The 17,914-nt window shown below is 37.0% G+C and overlaps 1 protein-coding gene across 2 annotated transcripts in view; it reads right to left on the bottom strand.

Annotated features, from left to right (window-relative positions):
- Positions 1-13,886, bottom strand: part of LOC145664995 (uncharacterized) — a 32,110-nt gene extending 18,224 nt beyond the window's left edge. Inside the window, exons 1-2 of one of the 2 annotated variants that reach the window (XM_081732176.1) lie at positions 13,736-13,886; positions 6,950-7,013 (exon numbers count right to left, since the gene is read on the bottom strand). The gene's annotated coding sequence lies outside the window, so the exon portion shown is untranslated. Of the gene's footprint in view, positions 1-6,949; positions 7,014-13,475; positions 13,626-13,735 lie in introns of those variants that run through there. The other variant, XM_081732177.1, reaches the window with a different exon arrangement.
- Between the last annotated feature and the right edge of the window lie 4,028 nt (positions 13,887-17,914).

The following is a 17,914-nucleotide window of genomic DNA, read 5'->3' as shown; positions in this document are numbered from 1 at the left end:
AGTAGTAATACGCCATGCTGATCCCAAATAAACGTGATCATCATTTTGGTCGCTCCGAGTTGAACATGGACTTCCTTTGCTGGTGGTACGTTTTGAGTTATTAAAGCGATGTATTCGATTGCTATTTATTTATGTATGTATTTATGCAAGGGAATGATTCAAGGAAAAGTTCGGACCTCCAACCTCGGGGTCACATCGGTCTTGTAGGTGGGTCAAGGATTTGGGAAGAAACTTGTTCTGGGCTTCTAGCAGTACCATCCGGGCCTTCGCCTGGTGGGAGTGAAGAAAACCAGGGAAGACCTAGTCAAACCAATGATACCGTGCCGACGTACCACCAGCCCCACCACTAAAGAAAGTCTTGTGTTCAACTCTGAGCGACCAAAGTGATAATAAAATTTATTTTGAATGAGCATAGGGTATTACTACTTGCTTTCCAGGCAAAGGGTACCACAATTACCAGGATGTACTATGCCTCACTGCTGCGTGCGTTGCGGGATTCTGTGAAAGCCCCGAGAGTGGCATGCTGACAAAAGGTGTCCGCCTCCTAGAAAACAACGCACCTGTATTTGCTCGAATGTTGGCCAGACAGATGCACGACCCTGGGTCTGAAATCCATTGTAGTTCGCGTTTTCTCTTGACCGCATACCATCTTCATTCCACCTCTTCCTAACCATGCAGTCATTTCCTAGGGGCAAGTACTTCTCCGATGTTGCCACGCTGCTTTCTGAGGTGCAGTAATGGACTTTGGACCACTACACTTTATTTCACGTTCGGATGTATAACACAGCTTTAGTGCAGAGTTACGAGATATACATTACTACATGACTTACATAGGTATGCAGGATTACACATGTAAAATTACATCTCCCTACGATATGTGAAAGTGGGTCAGGGTAAAACTTTCTCGCGCACCTTTCGTTAGCCAGCAAATTTCAAAGAAATCACACACATGCAAATTACTCAGAAACTATTGATTTATGACTGCCGGTTCATATAAGTGAAAATGTTCCAAAGTACTTGTAGAATATCCCTTTACAAGGAACGCATCGAATTACCAGTCACTCTGTATATATACAGTGCTTGAAAAATCCACTCGCCTGCTCGCGTGACGAATAAAGTCCGATTAATCAAAAGAGTACCAGATGTCACTTTTTTTTTTAAATGTCAATAAACAAAAACAATGTATTGATATGTTTATTGTACCGCAAAGAGATTTTCGTTTGTTTGTATAAACACTATGACTGTAAAATAGTCTGGCTAGTAGATTTTTGGCTGGCGAGTACTTACAAGCAAAATTTTTCAAGCCATATATATATACACAATGCGCTATTTCCAAACTAATATGCATTAATTGCCTTCAATATCTAATACATTAATATTATAAATCATACATTTTAATTATCCTTCTTTGAGTCATTTACAAGAATGTGTTCCTTGTGATCTTTATCAAAATTAATCTTACTTGTATCTTGTATTCTAGAAATTATTTCTTCAGAACGTCGTGTGTAATCGTTAAAGACCAGAGGTGAGGTTGTAGTTTAAAGTAAGAAATGAAGCTTTTCCGTTTAGCACTCTTTTAACAGCAAAGTGTTACACTAAAAATCTTCATTTCGCACCACCCTCCTCAAATCCTTCAAAAACCTCTCCTTGCTTCGTGAACAAAGTTAATAAACTATAGCCGAAATATTGAATAAATATACTCGTATTATATTACGTAGAAGTAGTGTTATTAATTAAATATAAGTATGAAAACTCATTTTGTATGATAACTGCAAAAATAATTCTATATGTAATGTTGAAAGAATAGAAAGTATATGTATGGCTGACTTTATGAAAAACTTACCGCCCCTTAATTGTATATACATCACTGACCAATTCTAGGATAATAAAAAGAGTAAACCTTTTCTGTTGACTTTAATGCACTGTACAATCACATTCAAAAGATTGAAATACCTTAGAACTTTTATAAACCTCCGATTTATACGTCATAATTAAAAATCAAAGTAAAGTCGATCAACAGTGAAATCTACGAAGGTCGTTTCACAAATAATACACAGGTTGGCAACATTGTGTAGTGGATGATGCAAATGCAGTGAACCTTGCGTCATTTCAATTTCAGTTAACGAGGCGCCAGGGCGTGTACTTGTAAGCTCTGCAGTATAGATATTCTGGTTGAGACGAGTATTGCAAACGGAGGCTGCAGGTTCTTGTTGATTATCAGAGGTCGTCCATTAAATCTGAAACTTTACGGTACTACAACCCGACACAAATCCACGTGGTTTAAACAAATATTGCCTGAGCGAACAGCGGACCGTTGTACAGTTTCTACATTAATATTGGATCAGTGAAACTAGTAGAGGTCCATGTTTCCCATGACCAACGAAATGTCGACGATCTTAAAGATCAAACAAATTATCGCTATGGAACCACCATGATAGCCAGAATTACATGTGGAAGAAGTGAAATGAAATCTTTGAGTTTTACGTCCCACGCTTATGCCGGTTAGGCTAAAGGAGACGGTGATGATGAGTAATGAATGAAATGGTGGAATGAAGAAAGTGGGAGGAAACGGGAGAACCCCGAGAAAACCCCGCACACGGTGTTTGTCCACCACAAATTTCACTTGGCGGGGGCTGGGATCGAACCCGGGACCCCAAGCTCCAGAGGTGAACGCTCTACCACGGAGCACCGCGGCCCCCATGTGGAAGAAGTGTCAAATCAGTATATTGTGACTTCTTATAAAAACTGCGCAGAAAAATACACAAAACCCTCCCGACTTCAGTTCGGTAACTCAAGGTTGGGCAACTTATTCCCCACATCTCTCGCCTGCACTTCGCAAATGTCGTTAAGTGAAAAGCTACGCGAATACGATCGAGGGGTGTTATCTCGTGCTCCCTATAATCCGGACATGAGTCCACCAGACTTCGACCTATTTACAATTGGAACAATCTATGCGAAGATGTAGTTTTCCATCTCTAGAAGGGCTTTTTGTCGCCGTTACCCGAGCTATTCAACAGCTCTATAAAAATGGCGTCTTAGAGGAAATGTTAAAGCGACATGGAAATTGGAAGTCAGTCAGTCAAAGGCAGGGAGATTACATTAAAGGCCTATAAAGCAATACTATTTAAAATAAATAAATAAATAAGTGAACAAATTTAGTGTGCATTATTTATGGAATGATCCTCGTCGATCACCGAAGCTTACAATTTAAAGAGATTCAATAATTAATTGAAGATTACAACTGTTTTAAATGTGACAATATAACTACATCGGTCAATCATTATCGCAAACAACTTTCAAGTTCTGTGCGTCTGAGCTAGAAGATCATGAAACTCTGTGTATAAACTTTAGTCCTTTCGCTCGATAGTTTTTTTTTTTTTTTTTTTTTCAGATAATCAATCCACAATGGACAAGAAAAGTGAATCTTCATTGATCTAGAGTCAGTAATTGAATATCAGTCGAAGAACTCAGTCACACTGATCCTCTCCATTAGTCTACTGGAGCAAGTGGTCTCAGGTTCGTTTCCCTGCGGGGAAAACATTAAAATTTGAATCGGACACCACTTTAACTATAGGTTCACCTTCCATACAGCCTTGGTGATAAAAAGGAACGCTAAATTTTCAACACACAAACAAAAGCTCACCCACATTGATTCATTGGAAATTACTACTACTGAATGTGGATAATATAACGGTCTGCAGCAAGGTGTAACAGTGACGCAAACGAGTTAAAAGTTGTGATTTCTGCTTATGAAACAGACCGCATGTCAGCAGACATGTGACTACCAGAACCACCACAATTAGATAATTACTGAGGAGCTAGACATGTAACAACATCAACTCCCGAACGCCCTGGAATGTCAAAAAGAAGAATTATTAACTATAACACAGATTATAAAGTAAGTAAATCCGTCTGCCTTGGTTTCACGACTTTTAATATGAAAGGACTTTCCTGTGCTTTACCGGTGACTGCTGACAATGCTTCACAGTAATCACTTAAGACGAAACCAACATTTATCATAGGCACCATGAGTGCTCTATGAATCTTCTGAGAATATGACTTACTGAATTTCTTAAATTATCCAACGAATTGATATGCGTTCCGAAGTGATTCGCATTAGCATTATGGAACGCAAAGCAGCAATTAACAAAAAACGATACTGCTTGTAATTTGTCAAGAAGAGTCATGAACTGAGAACTAAAGAAAGCTATAGAACACAGATATTAAATTACATCACGATAATACGAAGCAAAACGCTGGGTCTATGTGACAATGCAGAAAATCGTATGCATGGGATCGACACAAGCGTCTCAACTCTCTCCCCTTACAGTCCGGATCTGGCATTTTCAGACTTCTTTTTGTTCGTACCTTTCAAGAAGTTTGGAAGAGAGAAGTAATGTACTTGTGTAATAATAATAATAATAATAATAATAATAATAATAATAATAATAATAAAAAGGCGTCAGTTAGAAAAGCTTTTTCTATTAATATGTGGTCGAAGTGAGACGGTATGAGGTGGTATGCCATACCGCCTCTGGTTTTTCAGTAATGAGGACATACCGTCTCTGGTTTTTCTGTGATCAAGACAATATTTAAATAGCCGATATGTTGAGTCAAAATCATAATACGAGGGCTATCCAGAAAGTAGATTACGTTTTGGAATAAAAAATCAACAAAGTATAGGAAACAAATTTTATTATATACAGATGAAAGCCACACACAAATACTACTTTTCGACATAGTCACCATTCAAATTAAGGCATTTATCGTAGCGATGTACGAGCTTGGAAATTCCTTCGTCGAAAAATTCGGCCGCCTGTGACTTCAACCACTTCGTTACCTCTTCTTGCAGCTGTTCGTCGTCATCAAAACGCTGCATAGCCAGCCACTTCTTCATTGCTGGGAATAGGTGGAAGTCGCTCGGTGCCAGGTCGGGACTGTACGGCGGATGAGGAAACAACTCCCACTGAAAAGATTCAAGAACTTCACGCGTGACATTTGCCGTGTGGGGCCGGGCGTTGTCGTGAATCAACAAGATCTTAGAGCTCAACATTCCTCTGCGCTTGTTTTGAATTGCTCTTCTGAGGTTTTGCAGAGTTTGGCAATACCTTTGAGCGTTTATTGTAGTGCCTCTTTCCAGGAAGTCCACCAAAATCACACCTTTTCTGTCCCAAAAAACAGTCGCCATCATCTTCCTTGCCGACATTGTTTGCATGCATTTCTTGGGTTTTTGGGGAGAACCTGTGTACCCCCACTGCATTGATTGCAATTTCGTTTCACAGTTCACGTGTTTCACCCATGTTTCGTCACCAGTAACGATGCGATCGAGTAAAGAGTCACCATCCTTATTGTAGGCGTCCAAAAAGTGCAACGCTGCAGCCATTCGCTGATTTTTGTGGTCCTCTGTCAAGATTTTTGGAATCCATCTTGCACAAAACTTGTGGTAACCAAGCTTTTCGCTGATGATTTCGTGCAACAAACTTCGCGAAATTTGTGGAAAACTCAAAGAAAGTTCCGTTATTGTGAACTTTCGATTTTCACGGACTTTAACATCGACTTTTTCGACAAGTTCGGCAGTCACTTTGCTGGGTCTCCCACTTCGATCTTCGTCGTGAACATTGGTTCGGCCATTTTTAAATCTTATGACCCACTGTCGCACTCCACCTTCAGTGATAATGTTGTCCCCATACACTTCACACAGCTGCCGATAGATTTCTATCGGTTTACAGTTTTTTGCTGTCAGAAACCTTATTACTGCACGCACCTCGCAGCTCGCGGGATTTTCAATTAACGCAGACATTTCAAACCGTCACAGTATCTTAACGGAGCACAGCACGAACCTCTCACTAGCACGGCTAGATGCCGACTGAGCTGCGCAACGCTCTGACCCCAAGATGGCCGCGCTAGCCCCGCCCCTAGCGGACACAGACGAAAACGTAATCTACTTTCTGGATAGCCCTCGTAAAACATACCACCTCTGTTTTTTTTTTTTCTTTTTTCAACTTCGAACACTGATTAATATTAACATGTATTCACATCAGGAGAATAAATGTAAAACTCGCAGAAAGAAAGCTCCATGTCCCTAGCGCATATACGCAAAAAAAAAGTTGTATGCGATCCTAATTGATCATGGAAAAATTCTACAGGATGTTGCAAAATGAATATCGGGGGTTACAAGGCTTTGTAGTATTTATTGCATTTAACGTACAATTATAAATCAAATGAAAGAGCAACTCAAACAGTTTTTGCTACAAGTGTTCAATGTGACTACTATTCCGTCACATGGCACATATCGAGTCGATAGGCGAGCTCTTCCCAAACCTTGATATCAGTGTGTTTGGAATAATTGTTGCAACAACAGCTTCAATCCTCTTTCTTGCTTCAATCCTCTTTCTTGCTAGGTAGGCTATTTTGCTGCCAAATAAAGTTTTCTGATTCACCTTCTTCCAACTGAAAAAGAGCCATAGTTGTAGCGCATTACGAAAAGAAGCACTAGTTACAGTTGTTTCACCGAAAAAGAAAGGCCCATAAACTTTCCGCCGGAATATGGTACAAAACACGTTAAATTTAGGGGAATCTCGTTGCAAATGTACCATCTCTTGGGGATTTGCTGGCCCCAAGAAGCGAACATTATGAGTGTTCAGATCGGTATTTAAGTGACATGTCGATTCATCACTGACGACGATATGATCCAGAAAATCTTCGTCGTCATGCAGCAACTAGTCGCCATCTTTGCTACTAGCGTTTTCTAACGGCAGACAGAGGAAACAGTGCGTGGTATTAAAAAAAAAAAAAATGTTCGAGTTGCTCTCTTATTTGATGTATTATTTACAATTGTAAATTAATTTTAATAAATATTACAAAGCCTTACAACCCAGATACTAATTTTGAAACATCCTGTACTATAGGAGTGGTATAGGAAACCCTTAATAATAATATTAATACTTACAAGACTGTTCGCAGGAAGGTTGTTTTACCCGACCATTGGATGAGTCACATCAACACTCCCTCCCCTAAACCAGAAAAACAATGAGAAAAGTCATTAATACAGTTCTGAACATCACGAAAATCTTACTCTACGTAGCTAAGTAATGCTACTACTTAAAACAGCTACGACTTAAAGCTGAATCATACTTTTTGTTCACAATACTTTTTATTATTGTGATTACGTTTTAGTTAATATGATCAGAACACCATTAACTCTTTCCAAGCTCCAGATGTACAATATTACACGGTAAAGAATGACAAGTAAACAAATAACAAACTATTTGACACTGCGTTGCATTCAACACATACGAGAAGCATTTGATAAGTCTGTGACCACTCCGATCGCAAATTTTATTTTGTAGTTGAATATGACCATCTTCAATAAAGAAACTTTGAGAATTTCGACTGTTTTCTGTTGATATAGTGCTGTTGACAGCGTTTTAACAGCATAACTACGTGTTTAGTTTTTGAATAATGCAAAGTGCAATACAACCACAGCCAATCCAGATGCAGCTTTCAAGTACGGGTATTTCAAAGAACAGATTGCAGTAGTCAAACTATATTTTCAAATACAGTAAAACCTCTTTTAACAAACACTTCCATAATATTTTCGTGTTGTGTGGCGGGAAAAATATATATATTATTACAAGACAAAAACTTAACTTTCACGGACAGGAATTACTTATTTTCAATTCATAAGTATTTAGTACAAAGACATTTTCTGTAATTTTAAAACCAATTTGGTATACGTGCAGCAGACAGAAAATCCATTTTGCACGAAACATCTTTGTCATAAATCAATGATCTTGTGCCAATTGCAAACTGAACTTCAAATTCTTTGTTCTCTAAACAATAAACTGGTTTTTGATGAGAACTTTCGAAAACCTTCACTGAGAGTCGTATGGTCAATTATTATGTACTGGAAATTCTTCCTCTCCGTGACAAATTCTTTCCCTTGGAAGTTGCACGTATCTTTCCCTACTCGTTCAAAAATAACAGAACAAACGTCATTTGTTTTACGACAAAATTACAAGAATTATTTCTTCTCTCACGGATTTGGGAAGCTCAGCGGTAGAGCGTTCAACTCTGGTGCATGGGGTCCTTGGTTGGGCCCCATCTCGCGCCAAGTGAGCTTTGTGGTGGACAAACACCGTATTCGTAGGTTTTCTCTGGGTTCCCCGTTTCCTCCCACATTTTCATTCATTTTTCATCATTACCGCCTCCTTTAGCCCAGTCGGCATAATCGTAGGACGTAAAACTCAGAAAATTCATTTAATTCTTTTCCCTCACAGTTTGAAAAATCCTTCCAATAGTTTGAACATTTGAATACAGTATTCTGATATGTGTATATTTACATATAACTAAGACTTGGATTTCTGTTAGATCATTTTTATCCTGACATCTTACACATGTAACTAAGAATAAACATATATTTCTCGTGGTCTTTGAAAATACGGCCTTTATTGGCCAAATAAATGCATATTTTTTAGTCATATTTTAGGTGAATTTCGCTTATTGCTCAGCAACGAAGTAATTTTGAACTTTTTTTTTTCTTAGAAATATTTGGTCTTGTGTAGCAAGATTTATGGAAATCAGTGTGGAGGATTCCAAATGTTCGCCTGGAGTAGCTTCAATCACCTACTCAGTTCCTCACGTTCTTTTCCCTTGCAACGACGTGAAATGAAATATTCGAGTTTTACGTCCTACGTGTATGTCAGCTAGGCTAAAGGAGATGGTGATGATGAAATAATGAATGAAATGGTGGAATGAAGAAAGTGGGAAGAAACGGGAGAACTCCGGAAAAATCAACGCACACAGTGTTTGTCGACACCACAAATTTCACTTGGCGCGAGCTGGGATCGAATCAAGGATCCCAAGTACCAGAGGTGAACGCTCTACCATTGAACCACCGCGGCCCCTCAAAGACACTTGAAGTATAGTATTTTTCTTTCATATTGGTGGAACATTCTGGGGGAAGGGGGACATTAAATACACAGAAGATGAAAGTGGTACTTCGGAAATATTGCAATCTACATTGAGGCCCGATCGGATATGAGAATTTTTCCCGGGTTACCTTCTGAAATAATCAGTAGCACGTACGATAAGATTCACCTTTATTTTGCCTTTACACTGAACGTACGGATATTTTTAAAGTATTCGTAATATTTGGATAACCGTTGGAAAGATTTTTGTCATAGACCCTGGGATCGGTAAATTTCGAATTCCTAAAGCCACATGCTCTTGTAATGTCAAGTTGCATGGTTTTTAGCAGTAGTGTCATTTCAGCATTTGCTTGAGGAGAAGAGGGGGGGGGGGGGGAGAGAAAGAACATTCTCCGATAGAAGTAGTTTCACGTTTTTTCATTAATATATAGTATTAACTGAAAAACAACGACGCTTTTGTCTTTTAGGTTATACTCTGCATGCATATTTTTGAAAGTTTTTAGGGCATAGAAATCTGAGCTCTTTTTATAACTAATGTATTTACTTGATATTACATGCAATTACCACATGAGCTGTGAGTGATCTAAATTTATACAACCTCTCTGAAACGAATACCTCTCATTTACGGGCAAATAATCTTGTCATATCAGTGCCCGTTACTCAGAGGTTTTACTGTACAATTATTCTCAGAATTTCTATCATTTTAGATTTTGTAAACATAATTCATATGTATACAAATGAAACAAGTAATTTCTAAAGAATAAATAAACTTTTCGGTCCATAGTCCGAATTAGTAACAGTTGCCTTAGTTTTAAACTAACGCCATCTATAGCAGAATTCTATAAAATATTTCAACCATAGTACATCACTGTTCAAATTAATTACTTTTTTTTATTATTATTATTTCCTCCAACATTTAGTTACATTGTAAGCAATGAATAATCATCACAATGAGGCTAAAAATCTCTTAAAGGTGAATCAGGGAGTTAGATGTAGCAAACAATAGAACCAGCTCACAACCGGTATTAAGACTCATTTGCAGCAATTACTATACAGTCTCACATGCCAACTATATCGAGCACATTTTTCTTTTTAGTCTAAGATCCAGCGATTACGCACCAAGGCTAAAGAAGACAATGATCATGAAAATTAATGAGATGATGGAATCAAGAATATCGGAAGGGGGGGGGGGGGCATCCCGAGAAAATCAACGCACAGGTATTTGTCCACCACAAAACAACGCGGGCTGGGATCAAAGTGGAGACCTCACACATCTGAAATGAGTTCTACCGCCGAGCCCCCTTCAAGCGCTTTTAAAAATCTACATCAAAATTTGTGATTGAATCAGATATTACCGAGCGAAGTAGCTCAAATGGTAGAGCATTGGCTTCGCATCCGGGAGGTCGTGGGTTCGATTCCCGCTGCCGACTATCCTGACTGGGATTTTCCTTAGTCCTACCAGCAAATATCTCGATGGTACCTAGTAAACAGGCCCTGGCTGATACCTTCTCAAATCCCTTCCACTGTTGTTGTTGTTGTTGTTAGATATCCAGTATAAAATGGCCTCTGAGCTGTATCTGTGAATGTTAAAATAAATAAATAAATATACTCCCATCTGAAATCGAATTCGGGCCTCTTGCATCAAGTGTGAAACCAGTGTCTCCTGACATAAACCGAAGACTAATCATAAAGCAGAATAATGAAAAGAAAAATCGTAATCATTGAAAGGCTACTGCTGGCCAGGCAGCTCTTAGTTAGATGGCTTGTAGTCAGAAAAACGGGTCCCATCCTTGTTATTTCTGACTTCTTAGACTGGAGCTTGTTACCTCTAAACTTAGTACAAACTACAGTAAAGATTTTTTTTTTAAATATAAAGAATACCTTCTATCCACTATTGAAAGGCCACTGATTTACAGTAAGCGTATTTAAAAGAAAAAAGAAAAGAAATCACGACTAGGCCTAGTTTGACTGATAAATACTAAAGAAAACTGAACACACGTGAGTGAGAGCACATCTATCTAGCAATCACCATAAAGTTTATTCTCTCCCTTCCTGCCACCTGAAATCATTTTTTTTTTTTTTTTTTTAAATCTAATGCCAATTTTGAGCTTTACAAGTATCTCCATGGGCATATATCTTAAATTTTATTCCTAAACTTTAACAGTGCGAGATCTGCCATGTTGAAAACAAAAACCTAACAAGTGTGTTTTGAAAAGGGGAAAAAAAAAATCGATGCCCCTTCGAGGTTAATGCGCATAGTTTCGCGTGCGACTCTGGTGGGAGCATGAAGCGTCGAATAGAACACGTAGTGACTGGCTCGTTTGATATTGTTTTGGTGCTGGAAGGGGAAAACTATGGTCTAATCAAGCAATCTATGAACCTTCATCAACACTATCATGGCAGCCACAAGAAAAATGTTACATCCTAGAGAAATCTTTAACTTCCCCTGCTTATATGAATTATTAATGACAATTAATGATTATGAAAAAAACTGGTAGAATGAAAATCGGAAAAATCGCGAGAAAACCCATCGGTATGACGTTGACCACCACAAACTCACATGGGCTGGAATCGAATCAGAAAATCCTTCACAAAAGATGCGCGCTCTACCACTGGGGCACCGTGCACCCCGTTACACTCTGGAATGAAGACTAGTACGTACTAATCATTTAACTGCATGAATATAATACACAACTAATTAAAATAAAGTATCAATATATATTCAAATTTTGAAGCTTCTTAATAACAGGATAAGTTTTCATAATTTTATATAGTTTAACGAATTTCCTGATGCAGTGTGCACGACTAACTTATATAGGAATCAATAACAATGAACAACAGCTGGAAAAGAAATGACTAAGAATTATATTTAAAAGGTATTATTCAGGCATTTCCCTTATTAAATGTCAGAGTAAAAAATCGAGATGGGTGGCTTCTGAAACTGGAGTCTCACAATCGCGAAGCAAGAATGATAACCACTAGTTCGTGCCTGCTCAGTTACAGCTACAGAGGTTGGGGGGGGGGGGGGCATGAATATGTTAGGGGGCCAAGTCATTAAACATTCTCTTACCAATAGCTAAATTGCATTTTTTTGTATTAATAATAGCATTTTATGTTAAGGTATGGAGGGGCCACAAAAAGTTCCGGGCCTGTTTACTACTACCACTACTACTACTACTACTACTACTACTACTACTAATAATAATAATAATAATAATAATAATAATAGTAATAACAAACAAGTGAAAAATAAAGAAAACAAACAAACTGCAAAATTCAGAAAGCAATGGTGCTCCCTTTCAGTATATTGATTTTTAAATTTTTATATCATTTCCACCTTTATTTTTTTCTTTCTTCAAAACTACTCACTTATCGCCTTTAACAAGACGCTAAAGTCCATTTCTTGTATTTCCCCATTCTAAACAAATTAATTTTTAAGTTACTAGGCCCCAATCATAATTAATCTGAGATTAGAAATGTGTGTATATAAACCTAATAATGTAAACAATTTACTTTCCTTTTTTAAAATTAATTTTCGTACTTATGCATTTTCCATATGGCAACAAACGGTTGAAAATTAGAAGATTCAGATTAAACATTAACATATTTCAAAGTAGATTATTTAAACGTTTCATTTACATGAACAATTTTTCAAAAATTTATATAGCCTATATTCAAAAAAAAAAAAAAAAAAACTTTCACTAATACTTTTATATATTCTCATTACATTAAAATATAAAAATATTTTTATATCAAAAAATAAATTCTGCTTATATAAATATGGAATGCTATTTAAAAAAAAAAATTAAAGAAATCATAGATATTAGTTATCACATCACTTTCATGAAAATTTATTTTGGCAAGATTTTATTCCATTAACGATTTTTCGCACACGTAGTCTCAATTTTCTAGTTTTGGGCCGTTTTCTGAAAGAAAATATACTGCAAAATAAAACGCAACACAGTTAACGCATTGCCAAAATCACAAACCAGTACGCCTTATCATATATTCCCGCACATTAATTTACGCGTTTTAAATTTTAATACATTTTCAATTGACATTTGAATGTTATTAAACAAACAATAACACACAATTGTATTTTAGATAGAAGATTATCTCATCTCGAGATAATTTTCTCTTTCTCTGATCGGCTGCGGACTTAGATAATACGATAGATAATGTACCAGACAGACTCGCACGACGATCGCTTTAATTACCGAGCAACTGGCCTTGCATGCCCGGGTTTAATTCAAGGCCAACATCCAATGTATGTGCCGGCGAAAATGCGTCTCTGTCCCTTCTTACGGCAAATATGATTTCACCGCATCTCATGAATAAAAAAGTTCATGTACTTGAATTGTTTCCTTCCACCCCTTCCAATATGTTTACATTGGCTGAGGGGAATCCTGCGGCAGTTCCCATACATAATCAGAATAGCGTCTCAGTAATCGGTATTTATTTTCGGACCATTTATTTAGTTAAATCACACACAAATATCGCACTTAACGAAAATTCAATATATTCTGAATGAAGAATTACTACTACCTTGTCACCATGATGCAGAATCCAGTGGCACTACAATAAACATTAACACTTATCATCTGTCTTGCATGTTCGACAAGCGTCATTAGCGAAGGGATGTATCGAATGGTTCCCAAGATGGGTCCCGAACTGAGCCACTTTCAAATTATGTAGACCCGCATCGACAGTCCGAGAGTGTTTTCTGTCTCAGCTGGTACCTTAAAGCCCACTCATTTAACTGCAACACAACCTAAAAACTACATGCACATCTTAAATACACTTACCATTGCAACGGTTATTATGCAGTTCTTCTTAATTTAACAAATTATGTTCTTTGACAGGAAACAAAAACACCTGCTGTGCTGAGAGATGCTCAACTGTTTCTCTTCTATCCAATCCTCCCCTCTAGTGGTGGAGTTTCCGATGCGCTGAAACAGCAATTGGCGGGAATAATAGCAGACGAAAAACAAACAAAGCGAAGACGAAAAAATGTGTAAAACAAAACAAAAATCTATTCTATTGAGAAAATAGACAACAAAAGTTTCAGTGAAGTTCAGAGAAGTATTGTGCTTTCGAAGCTATTTCGTGACTACAACTTTCTGCATTTGCGTGCAGGAAACACCACCTAAAGAGAATACCAAAAAAATAAAGTCTGCAGTAAAGAGTGCTTTTCCCCCTTCGCGTTTAAAACTGTATAGTTAATAATAACAATTGTTCATTTAAAAAATTATTTCAACAGTATATCCATATTGACTACTTTTTGTGTGTGATTTCTTGAATAATAAAATAATAGGAATTGGAGTTGTCCTGTCTCTACTAGAAAGCGTTTATAAGTAGCTGAATTAAATTATTTGTTCGTCTTATCAATTATGCATTATTATCAATTTAGATATTCGATTCAAGAAACAAACTAGGCCAAAATTATTCAGAGATGTGATCTACGAAATCGTACGATATGAAAGCGGAATGGAAAAGAAAATATTCTGTTATGATGCATTAAACAGCTTATTATGCATTATTATTATTAGCGACCGCGATGGCTCAGTGGTAGAGCGTTCACTTCTGATGCGTGGGATTCCTAGTTTGATTACAGTTCGCATCAAGTGGGCTTTGTGATGGACAAACATCGTGTGTGAGTTTCTCGGGGTTCTCCTGTTTCCTCGTACCTTCTTCATTACACCATTTCATTTCTCATAATCACTGTCTCCTTTAGCATACATGGCATAATCATCATCATAGGTATTCTGCCATTATTGACAGGTCACTTACCGTAACTGAGAAGCTTCCATGCTCCACGTCTTCCGCTAACCTCTTCGTCTTCACGTAAGATTTTTCTGTTTTGATATCCTTCGCACCCCTCTCTTTCCTTCTCACACGCACTTCTCCCCCCCCATGAGCTCTGAGAGTTCCCCCCGGACGAGACCAAAATAATACGTCTATAATATAATAATAAATAAAATAGTACCAGAAGTGCCCCTCGAAATACTACGTGTGCCTCCCCCCGGAACATTTTTTTCTGAAAGAACGACTGACCTCATGGTACAGTTCCCTCTTAGCCAATATCCCAACCAGTTTCTCCTCCTCTACTTAACAATATCTAAACTCGTTCTTCTCTTCCCCACCATTTCTAACACCGTCTCATTTGTTTCCCGCTCGGCCCAGCTAATTTTCTTCCTTCTTCTTCACACCCACATTTCGAAAGCTTCCAGTCGTTGATATGGTTGGTGTAGGCCCGTATTTAGGTATATGCTATCTTCTGCTCGAGCATAGGAGGGAAAAATTTAGAGGCGGCAAATACTTTGAGGAAGAGTTTTTTTTTTATTCGAGCATAGGCGGAGCTAGAAATTGTCAGCTGGGGGACAGAGGAGGCAGACCTTTTGGTCGGTCTCTGAGGTCTTGGTAGGTGGCTATCTTAAAGGTGGTATATTTATTTTTTGTCAAAAAGTTGGGGGAGCATTGCTCCCATGCCCCGCATAACTCCTTCCACGTACTCAAGAAACCAAAAAAATATGTGAAAACGCCTACAGGAGAAAAACAATTTCTTTACAAATAATTTGGAAAGTTCTTTTTATTATTCAAGTACCCTAAAACATATGAGAAAAGAAAACGCATACACAGGAGAAAACAGTTTCTTTGCAAATACTTTGAGGAGAGTTTTTTATTATTATTATTATTTAAGTAATCTAACAACACGAGGAAATGCATACAGGAGAAAAACATTTTTTGCGAAGTACTTCGGGGAGGTTTTTTGTATTATTCAAGTAACCTAAAACATAAGAAAAAAAATGTATACAGGAGAAAACGTTTATTTACAAATACTTTGCATAGAGTTTCTCTTATTTGTTCAAGTAGCTTAAAAACATATGGAAGAATCCACACTCATTTTGTGCCGTCAACTAATATAATTTTTTGTATATAAAGTTTTATAAAATAAAGTTTTGTAAAAAAAATTAACTATAATCTTTAATTATATGATAAGTTCAAAATAAACAATATCAAAAACACTGCCTAGTTTTTTAATTTCCATATTTTACTATTAAAATGATAAGAGTAAATATTTAAGAAATTCAATCATAATTCAAGTGAAATTATGAAATATAAAAATGACAACGGTTGATTAAGAATTAATAGAATGCATTTTCTCCGGATAGTAAATTACAACCTAAATGTATAAATTACATGCCAGTATTGAGAGAATGTGTCCCCAATGGATGGATGAGTGGTTAAGCTCGATGCCTTGTAATCAAGGGGTTTCGGGTTCGATGCCCAGTGGGGATACAAGTGGTTCGGATCCCAAGTTAAGCTGTAGATTCCGTCCTTAGTACATCATCATCCCATGGAAGGCAATGGCAAACTACCATGGGTTCACCTTGCCCAGAGACCTTCCGGTCAAAGACCTACCTTCGAGCAGAACACCACATCATAATCAATATTGAGAGAATTAGGGCATTTAAAATTACGTTGTAACTTTTATAACTTGTAATATCCAAATTGGTGCTCAACAAGAGCTTGTATGTGTGCAAGATCACGGCTTGTTTCCTTGTGGGGGACGACGGAAAATTATTTAGAGCACACGGGCACACAATATATAAATACGGTCCTGGGTTGATAACATGTAAAAAATATCGAAAATGACCAATATTAGTGTTAAATCATGGTTTTCGAATTCGTTTAGATAAATAGTAACACTCTGGATGCCAATTAAGTTTAATTTATTATCCCCTCCATTAGTACACGGGGTGAAATGGTCATATGTAACTTAAATATCAAAAACGACAGATATTAGCATAGGCGGAACTCGAGGGGGCCAGGGGGCCGGCCCCCAGAAGCAAAGCTTGCCCTCCCCAGAATATTTCTACTGAACGAAAATTATGTTATTAATTTACCTCAATTTACACATAACAATTTTAATGATGTTTCGCCATTCGACATGTTTAATAGTGTTTATACTCCATCGACTTTTTTTTTTTCTTTTAGTATGGACTGGTGCCTAGATGTAATAAAATCACTGAATCAATGTGATAGTGGGCACTATAGCGACCTCTCAATTTGTACTATATGCGTTTTTTTATTTGTTAGCTTTATTATGTAAATTATTTTTGTATTGACGTAGTAAGTTTTTCTTGTTTACATATGTATGAAAAACCAGTCTGTAGTCTTATTGTTATTATTTTATTTATATCATAGTAATGTTTGAATAGTTAAGATTCTCAGAGGAAATTATTAAGGTACACTAAAAGAACAGAAAGGAAAGAGAAAAGAAGCCGAACTCTTGAACTGCTAAACTCAAGCAATTACTTTCTACATACAAGCATACCCATTCAAAAGTCAGTATTCAATATCGTCTGTTGCTTTTCCTTCTTCTTCTTCTTCTTCTCCTCATTATTATTATTATTATTATTATTATTATTATTATTATTATTATTATTATTATTATTATTATTATTATTATTATTATTATTTATGAACTGAAGATTGTAGTTACATTCTTAAAGTATAAACTGCAATTAGGCGCGGACCCAGAAATTTTTGTGCAGGGTGTCGAAAGTTAAGAGGGGTGCAATATTGCAAAACACAGACACGATGCTATTTTGCATCCGATCCGAGTAAACGATAAATAATTTCCAAGTAGCGGAAGTTGTGCATCCCAGGAACACTTTTTATATTATGCTTTTGAAAACGGAGTATATTTGTGTTATACTAAAGAAAAAAAAAATATATTCCTGATAACTGATATTTTAGCTTCATGCTGTAAAAGTTACATGGGTATCGCAGCAATAACAAGCAGTGTTCGTGAGGGAAATTTCCCTAATCTAGAGTAATTTCGTAGGTAAATTTAGCTAAAAAGGAAAAAAAGCATTTTTCGATATAACGTGAAAATCCAAGGAAATTCTCGCGCTTATTGATTGGCCAATATAAATACTTAACTTTTTCTTTGTTCTTCAGCAATAAACCAATAATAA

This window comes from Thermobia domestica, chromosome 11, assembly GCF_964235325.1.
Source record: "Thermobia domestica chromosome 11, izTheDome1.hap1.1, whole genome shotgun sequence".
Classification (NCBI taxonomy): domain Eukaryota; kingdom Metazoa; phylum Arthropoda; class Insecta; order Zygentoma; family Lepismatidae; genus Thermobia; species Thermobia domestica.
The sequence above is the reverse complement of the archived record's forward strand: the minus strand, read 5'-3'. Positions and strand labels throughout refer to the sequence as shown.